We start from the raw sequence: 9,559 nt of genomic DNA, 5'->3' as shown, positions 1-9,559 counted from the left end.
ACCCTGTCAGAGAAGGAAAACTCAAATATTTTCCACTAAAAGGAGAGAGAAAAAAGTGGTAAGACTGCACCCTGTCAAAGGTGGAAAACTGGCGAGACCCGGAAAAATAGGGCAGTCCCATCAATTTCCGGTTCTCACAGGTTTAACTGTATACTCATAAAAAAAAAAAAGTATCATACGGTCCAAAAATCAAAAAAGCATAAGAAGGTATAACTCTTGGAAGTCGTCTTTGCAGCCTGTCCCCCAGCCACCTAGTTCTGCTCCCCACAAGCCGACACAGGTATTATTGGTATATCTTTCCAGTTATATTTGACACATGTATAAGTAAATACATACATATATTATTTTTATCCTCTATTCCCCAATGGATATTTGTAGACTTCTAATTTTTTGATTCCCCAATGGATATTTGTAGACTTCTAATTTTTTTGCATTTGAGAACTAAAAGAATGGACTATTAATATTGTTTTCAAGCATGTGTAGACTTATGTCCCGAATACTCACTGAGCACCTATTATATACCAGGTACGGTATCAAGAGTTGACCAGTAATACCTGTCATAATTAGTGCAAGCACCTCAGTGTTTTTATTAGAGGGAAATCAAGCTCCAACTTCAGGCTAGTGGTTTGTCTTCTCACTTGCACAATGTGAGCACTCTGTCCTCTCTCCCTATTCAAAATGCCTGAAGAAGCAAAGTCTTGGTGGCAGTGAAACACCTGGGTCACCCTAGGAACAATGACGTCCCAGGCTGCTGCTTCTAAGGGAGAGGCCCAGGATCTAACCAGGATCCTGAGTGAGCAGAACAGCCCACAGAAAGAAAATGGGGGAGAAGAAGCATTTTGCACTCATTTGGAGATCCGTTCACGTGGACGAACCAGACACCTACTTGATAGCGTGTTAAGGGATGGCTGCAAATTTGGTATGTTTTATACGACTATTCTGGTGTATTGTTACAATCCAGTGCCGTTGCCTGCTAATGTTAACCAATGGCTGCTCTATAAGCCTTCAGCATTTTGCAAGCATTGCTCTTCAGGTTTTAATTCCTTCAGACACAAGGGGGCCCTCAACGCTGGCTTTTTGAGAAAACCATGATCAGAGAGGAAAGTTGGCTTCCCTGGGGTTTAGAGATAATAAACACAAAATGCCAGGCTGTCTCCCTTGGTCTTCCTGCTCACATTTAAAAAAAAAAAAAAACCTGAAAACAAAAAACCATTCCCATCGAGTTGATTCAGACTCAAAGCAACCCTACAGGACAGAGTAGAACTGCCCCATAGAGTTTCCAAGGAGCACCTGGTGGATTCAAACTGCCAATCTTTTCGTTAGCAGCCATAGTTCTTAACCACTATACCACCAAGGTTCCCTGCTCACAGTTATGTGACCTTAAATTGTACAACTCACTTTCCATGTTGGAAACAATTCCCTGTCCTTCTGCATCTGGCCTCAGCATCACCCAGTTTTGTCAATCTCTTTTTGTTTCGGACATCCGCCCCTTAGGCTCAAAACTTACCATCTCATTCCCATTTTCGTGAGTCACCAGAATCTGGTCATAGAGTAGGAGATCTGGGACTGGGTTGTTTATTCTCAGAACTATCATTGTCCTAGAGTGTTCAGGGTTGAACTCAAACACAGCACTGCTTCCTACCTGGGACAAGAGTCCCTGGGTGGTACAAACAGTTAACACCTTCAGCTGCTAACGAAAAGGTTAGAGGTTCAAGCCCTCCCAAAGGCACCTTGGAAGAAAGGCCTCACGATCTACTTCCAAAAAATCAGCCATTGAAAACCCTATGGAACACAGTTTTACTCTGACACACATGAGGTTGCCATGGGTTGGAGGTGCCTTGATGGCGACTGGCTTTTTCCTACCTGGGACAGGGAGTGAGATCAGGGTAAAGATGTGAGGCCTCCTGACTAAAAGCCACAGCCTTGTATAAATGGGGCAGCTGCAGGGGCTCCAATGTCTGGGACAAAAGCTGGAAGGTATGGAGCACTGGTGGCTGCGACAGGAGGAGGAGGTGCGGCACTTAATGGGGAGCACCCAGCATAAAGCCACAGTCAGACAGGCGTGTGCCAGGCTGAGTCCTCAGTCTCCGAGTGATTCTAAAGAGGACGGGACCTGAATGGGGCATCTCTCTTAGGTTGTGGCAATAGCCTCAGTGTTCTTATTCAGCTGCAGATTTTTGAAGGGAAAGAACCTTCCAGCTTTAGGTTCTGTAATTCAGGGGAAAGGCTAGAGGTCTTCTGTTGCTGGCCACATGACAGATTGGATACCATAAACCACCCTCCCACTGAAAAAAAAACAGTGCTGGACAAAATATGAAAAAAAAATGTAGATCTATTAATGAGCTATTAAGAAAAGTCAAATCCTAGGGACTGCACAGGTACTACATCTCCCACCAAGCCTTTTCTCTTGCAGTTATTTTAAATATTAGAACAGAGCACTTACATTGTAGAAGTGGGGAGATAAGTCACTAGCTTGAAGTTTGAGTTCGATTTTCTGCTAATAAAAACACTGAGGCACCTCAGTCTAGGATACCACTATGAAGATAGATAGCTGCCATCGAGTCGATGCTGACTTATGGTGACCTTATGTACAACAGGATGAAACGTTGCCAACTCCTGTGTCATCTTCACAATCACCAGCATGTTCGAGTCCATTGTTGTGGCTGTTGGGCCAATACACCTCTCTAAGGGTCTCCCTCACCCTCACTGACCCTCTACTTCACCACACATGATGTTCTCCTCTAGCAATTAATCCCTCCTGATGAAGTGTTTAAAGCAAGTGAGCCAGCCAACGTTCTGTTGTGATCCTAAGGTTTTCATTGGCTTATGTCCGAAGTCCGAAGTAGCTCACCAGTCCATCTTAGTCTGGAAGCTCCGCTGAAACCTGTCCACCCTGGGTGATCCTGCTGCTGTTTGAAATACTGGTGGCAGAGCTTCCACCATTACAGCAACACACAAGCCACCGCGGTACAACAAACTGGACTAGTGGTGCTGGACCAGGAGGTGCTCAATTATTGTTTCAAAGCAGTAGTAATAGACCATACTTTTAGTTCTGAAGTGCAAAATACTGGAAGCCTCAAAGTAACCATCTGCACTCTAGTCCTTTGTCCTCTAGGACTTGAGGTTTCCAAAGAGGCCAAAAACTAAGTGAAAGCAAGAACTCCGAGAGGTAACCACTGGAGCTGGCTTTTTGCCTTGAAGGCATTTGCAAAATTCTAATGACCTTGAGTTTCTGTTTTCTCCATGAATGCACATGAGGAAAAAACCTGGGAGAATCTAAAAGGGCTACCCCTTCAGGTTAAAGGCAAAGAGATTAGGTTAGGGGAAGAGAAAAGGTTAGTGATGAAAATAAACCATCTTACTTTCCCCCTCTAGGGAGGACAAAGGAAATCTAACTTAAATATAGGAAACCCTGGTGGCCTAGTGGCTAAGTGCTACAGCTGCTAACCAAAAGGTCAGCAGTTTGAATCCACCAGGTCCTCCTTGGAAACTCTGTGGGGTAGTTCTACTCTGTCCTATAGGGTCGCTATGAGTTGGAATCGACTCGACGGCAATGGGTTTGGTTTGTTTTTTTTTCTTTCTTTTTGGTTTAAGATAAATATAAATGGACCAAATGCTGCAGTTAAATTACAAGAAATTATCAGCCTAGAAAAAATGCAAAACCAAGGTCAGTGGTGGAAATGGCTTGGAGATTAGTTGTTGAAGCAGGGTGGAAAGTGCATTGAGATTTATTCTCTCCCCTCTTCTTCTGCTGTGTAGGTTTGATAATTTCCATAATAAGAAAATTAAAACAGCAAAGCAGCTATATTCTGCTTTAAAAATACACATCTAAACCATAGGGCATAGAAAGATAAAAATAAAGGGATATGTTCAAAGGTACCAGGCAAATACTAACCAGAAGGAAGCTGGTGAAGATATTTTAATATCAGTCATGTCAGACTTTAAATAAAAACGCATTTCTAAGATGTAAAAAGGATCACTTTGCCAAGAAGATATAACACTTCTAAACTTGTATGGACCAAGTAACAGTGCCTCAAATTAGACAAAACACTACGGACAGGGATACAAGGGAAAATAGACAAATCCACCATTATTGCTGGAAATTTTAGCATTTGTCTGTAGTTGTTATGATGCAGCCCCCTCTGATGTTCTTATTTCTTTATGTATGTATATGCCCTGCTTTCACCGACTATGCCATAAAGACCATTGGCGCAGGAATTGGGGTACAGCCAGGCCACAGAGGGTCTTCAGTAAATATTTGCTGAATGAGAGAGTAGAATCTTACTTTCTTCTTACTTGGGTAACCTGATGCACTGTTGAACATGCAACAGTGCATGTAAAGTGAAACCTAGAGGGTGTGTACAATGAATGCTCCTTGGCTAATCCCTCGAGTGGGCAGAGGTTTCCATAGTAAAGGGTAGGGTTATAAATGCTCACTCAATCACTACCAGCACCCAGGCGACAAAGAAGAGTCTGGAAGAGATAAGGTTAGTGATGATGTTCTTATACACAAGTCTTGGTCTTGGTTGGGTAGCTATACGATTTTGTTGTCAAACTGAAGCTTATAGTCAGCAATTATTTTTACTTCATGGTTAATTTGATATTCATTATTTCTAAGCTTGTTGTTTTTAGGTGCCATCGAGTCAGTTCCAGCTGTTATGGATCAAATCGTGTCCCCCAGAATTGTGTGTCAACTTGGCTAGACCATGATTCTCAGTATGGTGTAACTGTCCACCATTTTGTCATCCGATGTGATTTTCCTATCTGTTGTAAGTCCTACCTCTATGATGTTAGTGAGGCAAGATTAGAGGCAGTTATGTTAGTGAGGCAGGACTCAATCTACAAGATTGGGTTGTGTCTTGAGTCAACCTCTTTTGAGATACAAAAAAGAGAAGGAAGCAGAGAGACCAAGAAAGCAGTGCCGGGAGCAGAGCATGTCCTTTGGACCCAGGGTTCCTGTGCTGAGAAGCTCCTAAACCTGGGGAAGACTGATGACCAGGACCTTCCTCAGAGCCGACAGAGAGAGAGAGCCTTCCCCTGGAGCTGGCATCCTGAATTTGGACTTCTAGCCTCCTAGACTGTGAGAGAATAAATTTTCTCTTTGTTAAAGTCATCCACTTGTAGTATTTCTGTTATAGCAGCATTGGATAACTAAGACACGACTCATAGGAACCTTGTGTATAACAGCACGAAATGTTGCCTGGTCCTGCAACATATATTTGGTGTAGGTATAAGCTTACTTACATCAAATAAAAGGACCGGATTTTTTTTTTCTGTATAGTAGATAAAAAAAAAATAGTAGATAGGTAAATGAAAAGGAGATAATGAAAGTACATCTAGGCAAGGCCTTTTAAAGCCTTTCATTTCCTATGCATGCTATACACAGTATCAGATATGTTAAATGTACCTACATCCACGCCAGACAGTAAGTATAATTTCAAAAATAAGTCTGGAAGAGGAAAATGGTGCTTCAGTTGATTCATTGACATATACGCTTAGAATTTTTTTTTTCCTTTTTTTGTTTATTGTACTTTAGATGAAGGTTTTCAGAATAAACTAGCTTCTCATTAAATAATTAGTATGCATATTGTTTTGTGACATTGGTTACCAACCCCATAACACGTTGCTTACTAGAATTTTAAACATTTGTTAAATTTTTAAGCTATTACATGTTTTCCTCCTTGGGCACATGTCAAATATTTTTGTACACATGAGACAGGATATTAGGCACTAGCTGCACTGTGCCAGGCACCTATCAAATAAACTAAATCCTTCTGTATCTAGGTATCTACTCTGCATATGATTAGATCTAATCCAAGTGATCTGACATTGTCATCTTCCTTTGGGGTCCTGCATCCTTGGGGAACTGTGCTGAGAAGCGAGTGTATATGTCGATTTGCGTGTATGTGTGTGGGTGGGTGGGTGCGTGTGTGGGGGGGGGGCCTCTCCAAGTCAAGCATTGGCATTTACAAAATTTTCTAGGGGTTATCCCCATCTTTAAACAGCAACAGACCATGCTGTGACTCATTTATTTTCCAAGGAGCATCAATGACCTGGGCAGATAAAAGTTTCTTTCATGCCTCAGGTATATTTTTTATTTAATTACATTTTTAAGCCTTGCGAGTACAAATCAATCTTTTATGAGTTTTGGGAAAACAGATCAATCCATTTCAATGGATTTGACCCTGATTGAAAGAAAATAAAATTGAAATATAGGGGTCTCTGGAGAAGACGCTTAGCATATGAGCTTGGGGTAGACCTACTTCCTTAATCGTTTTGCTATAAAAGTAAGCCCTCCCCCCACCCCTAGTAATATTGTTTGTGTAGTAAAAATGCCATATAAATACTTGAGATCTTTCTTGGAGGGGCTGGTTCTGTGTAGGAGACTTTCCCTTTGGCTGGTAATATGTCAAGTCCAACTAACTAAATATTTTGCTAATATGTATGTTAGAAAAGAACAGAAGAAAGATAATTCATAATTACAGTGGATTATAATTTTAAAGCTACATTGGAACTACTTTTTAAGCTATACTGAAAGCTTTGGTTGTGCTGCTAGTATTGCTTTCTTTCGACTTTAAAATATATTTTTCTCTGATGGATTATAAATTTGAAGCTAAAATAGTGCTAGATCTTTAAACTAGCAAATTTAAATTCTGTGAGGAACACAGATTTTGTATCCTGGCCCAAAACTTCTGCTAAAACTGGCAGTCTCTTAAGTTAGCCCTTGATCATTTTTATTATCCAGAAAATTCAATAAAAGTCTGCTTTTGCCTAACTGTTCAAATAATTCAATATCGTTTTGCCTAAATTATTCAAAATGACTGTCAACATTGTAAGTAGAATTTCACCCCAGAAACGCTTGTGACCTTCCTAGCGCGTGCGTTCAGCAGACAGGAACACAAGGCAATGATTGAAGGCATGAAAAGAAAGACCAGAAATATTGTTAGAACTGGAAGAAGCTGAGGAGATGATAAAATTCCAAACCAACTCCTCCTTTTAGAGTTGAGGAAACTGACATCTTTTAAAGACCTTGCCCTAGGGCTGGATCCTACGCATCTAGTACTTTGTTAGACTTGGAAAGTGAAGGGTGGCCTCCCATCCTAGGAATGATGCTCCAATTCTTCTCTCAAATGAGAGTCAATAAAAATGGTCTAACATACAGAAAATTATAATTCTCCAAACCTCCTTCATTCCTGCCCTTTCTCTACCCTTGTTATTGTTAGTTGCCATCAAGTCAATTCCAACTCATGGAGAACCCAGGTGCACACAGCAGAACTCCATCAAGTTTTCAAGTCTGTAACCTTTTGGAAGCAGATCGCCAGGCTTATTTTAGGGGACACCTTGGGGCATGTTCGAACCAACCACCAATATTCAGGCTAGTAGTCGAGCACTTAACCATTTGCCCCACCAGGAACTCCTTCTCCAGTCTTAGCCACATACAGCTCTAGCACTTCTCCACTCACCCAACTTTTTAAACATGATGTCCTACAATTACGCCCGCCCAACCGTCATTGGGAAGAACAACCTGGGGCCACACCTTGAGCCTCAGGTGCAGGTTAGCTGGGTTTTCACTCTAGATATGGCTTCTCAAACTTTATTTTAATATGTATGTGGATGACCCTGGGATCTTGTTAGAAATGCAGACTGATTCAGTAGGTTTGGGACACGGACTGTGATTCTGCATTTCTAACAAGCCCCCAGGTGATGCTAATGCTGTGGGCCCCGAACTACACTACTGAGAATGCCTTCCACTTCTATCAGAAGCAAGTTTGACTTATTTTCTCTCATATGAGTATTGCTGCAATCTGGATATACGTGTGTGTGTGTGTATGGCATTTTCTGAGTCCTCCCAATGTTTAGTAGTTTGCATACAATATCTCATTTTAACCTCATATCTAACCAAATAAATACGAACTATTTGCCTCATTGTACAAATAAGGAAACTGAAGTCCAAAGAAGTTAAGAAATTGCTCAAGCTGAGATTTGAACCCAGGGCTTTGTTTTTTTCAGTACCTAACTCAGATATGTGTTCTTCCACATTTTTCAAAAGGACCTGGGCATATTTTTTACTGAAGGACCATACTCCAGCTGTCCAATTGTTGTCATGTCATCATCATTGCTCTCTGCTCACTCCACCTTAGATGTGCACATCTGGGGCTCTGGGTGGGGGAGTCATTTCCACTGCTCATCTCAGATGAAGCTCACCTCAGGTGAACTTCGTGACACCTAAGACATAGGTCTCAAGTTCCAATGCTGTAGGACCCATGCAAGGAGCCTACCTGGTGAATCAGTTTTGTGTAATTCAGGACAGACCTGTTGGCCAATATCCAAACCAAACCTGTTGCCATCAAGTTGATTCCAACTCACAGCCACCCCATAAGACAGAGTAGAACTCCCCATTAGGGTTTCCAAGGCTGTAATCTTTACGGAAGCAGACTGCCATATCTTTCTCCCACAGAGCAGCTGGTGAGTTTGAACCCCTAACTTATGGTTAGCAGCCAAGCATTTAAATCACTGAGCTACTAGGCTCCTTTTTTGGCCAATATCAGTGGCAGAAAATCCAGAGTTGAAGAGAGGAGTGTGAGTTAATACTCAGCTTGAGCCATTGGGCTCTGGGTCTTGCAACACCAGTCTCAGAATGTTTTCATTTTGGGCGAAATCCAGAAAGCACTGCTCCTTTGTTCCCTGCTTCTTTATTTCCCAGGGACAGAATGCATGTTTCTGCTGCACCTGTTCTTTTCAAGTTCTGACAATGTACTTTTTAACAATGAGGATTAGGTCTGATTTTTGAAGCTTATACAAACTTGTTTTTCTCTATTGCCAAGCTGTGGTTTATCCTAATCTTAGTTGATACTCATTAGAGGTCAAGGAAAAATGAGTAGAGAACCAGATCTAGGCCCTTGATCTATAAAGCCCTGAGGCAGGGAAGGGATGGGGGTCAGACAAACAAATTTATATTTTTACGTACTCATTCTTTAAGGCTGTGTTCATTTCCTGTAATACCATATTGATTTTATGAAACCCTTAGTTCATTCTGACTCATAGTGGTCTGATATAAGTAAGGGCTCCTCGCCTCCTTGATGAGGAGAAAATCTTTAGAAGATTTTCTTTTGCAGGGTCATTCATAAAGCCATTATATTCATTCCTGGTTAGTGGTTAAGAGCTATGGCAAATCCACCAGCCACTCTTTGGAAACCCTATAGAGACACTATGAGTCAGAATCGACTCCAAGGCAATGGGTTTTTTTTTTTTTTTTTTTTGGTTTCTCAAAATGCCAGAAGCAGCCTCTCAATCTACAAAATACCTTTATGTGTATCATTTACTCTTTTTTTTTTTTTTTACTGTGAGATAGAGCTAATGTACAGAAAGTGAAAAACATTTATGTACAGTTTAAGACTAATTATTAATTCTATTCAAGAAACAGAATATTGTCAGCATCCCAGAAACCCTCAGTGTTACTCCCCAATCATAACCCCCATTCTCCTCTCTAGAGGTATCTTCCATCCTACTTCTGTGATAGTTATTTTTGGCTGTTCTTCATAGTTTTATTTCCTATGTA

Source organism: Loxodonta africana, chromosome 1 (genome assembly GCF_030014295.1).
Source record: "Loxodonta africana isolate mLoxAfr1 chromosome 1, mLoxAfr1.hap2, whole genome shotgun sequence".
Lineage (NCBI taxonomy): Eukaryota > Metazoa > Chordata > Mammalia > Proboscidea > Elephantidae > Loxodonta > Loxodonta africana.
This window is presented reverse-complemented; position numbering follows the sequence as displayed.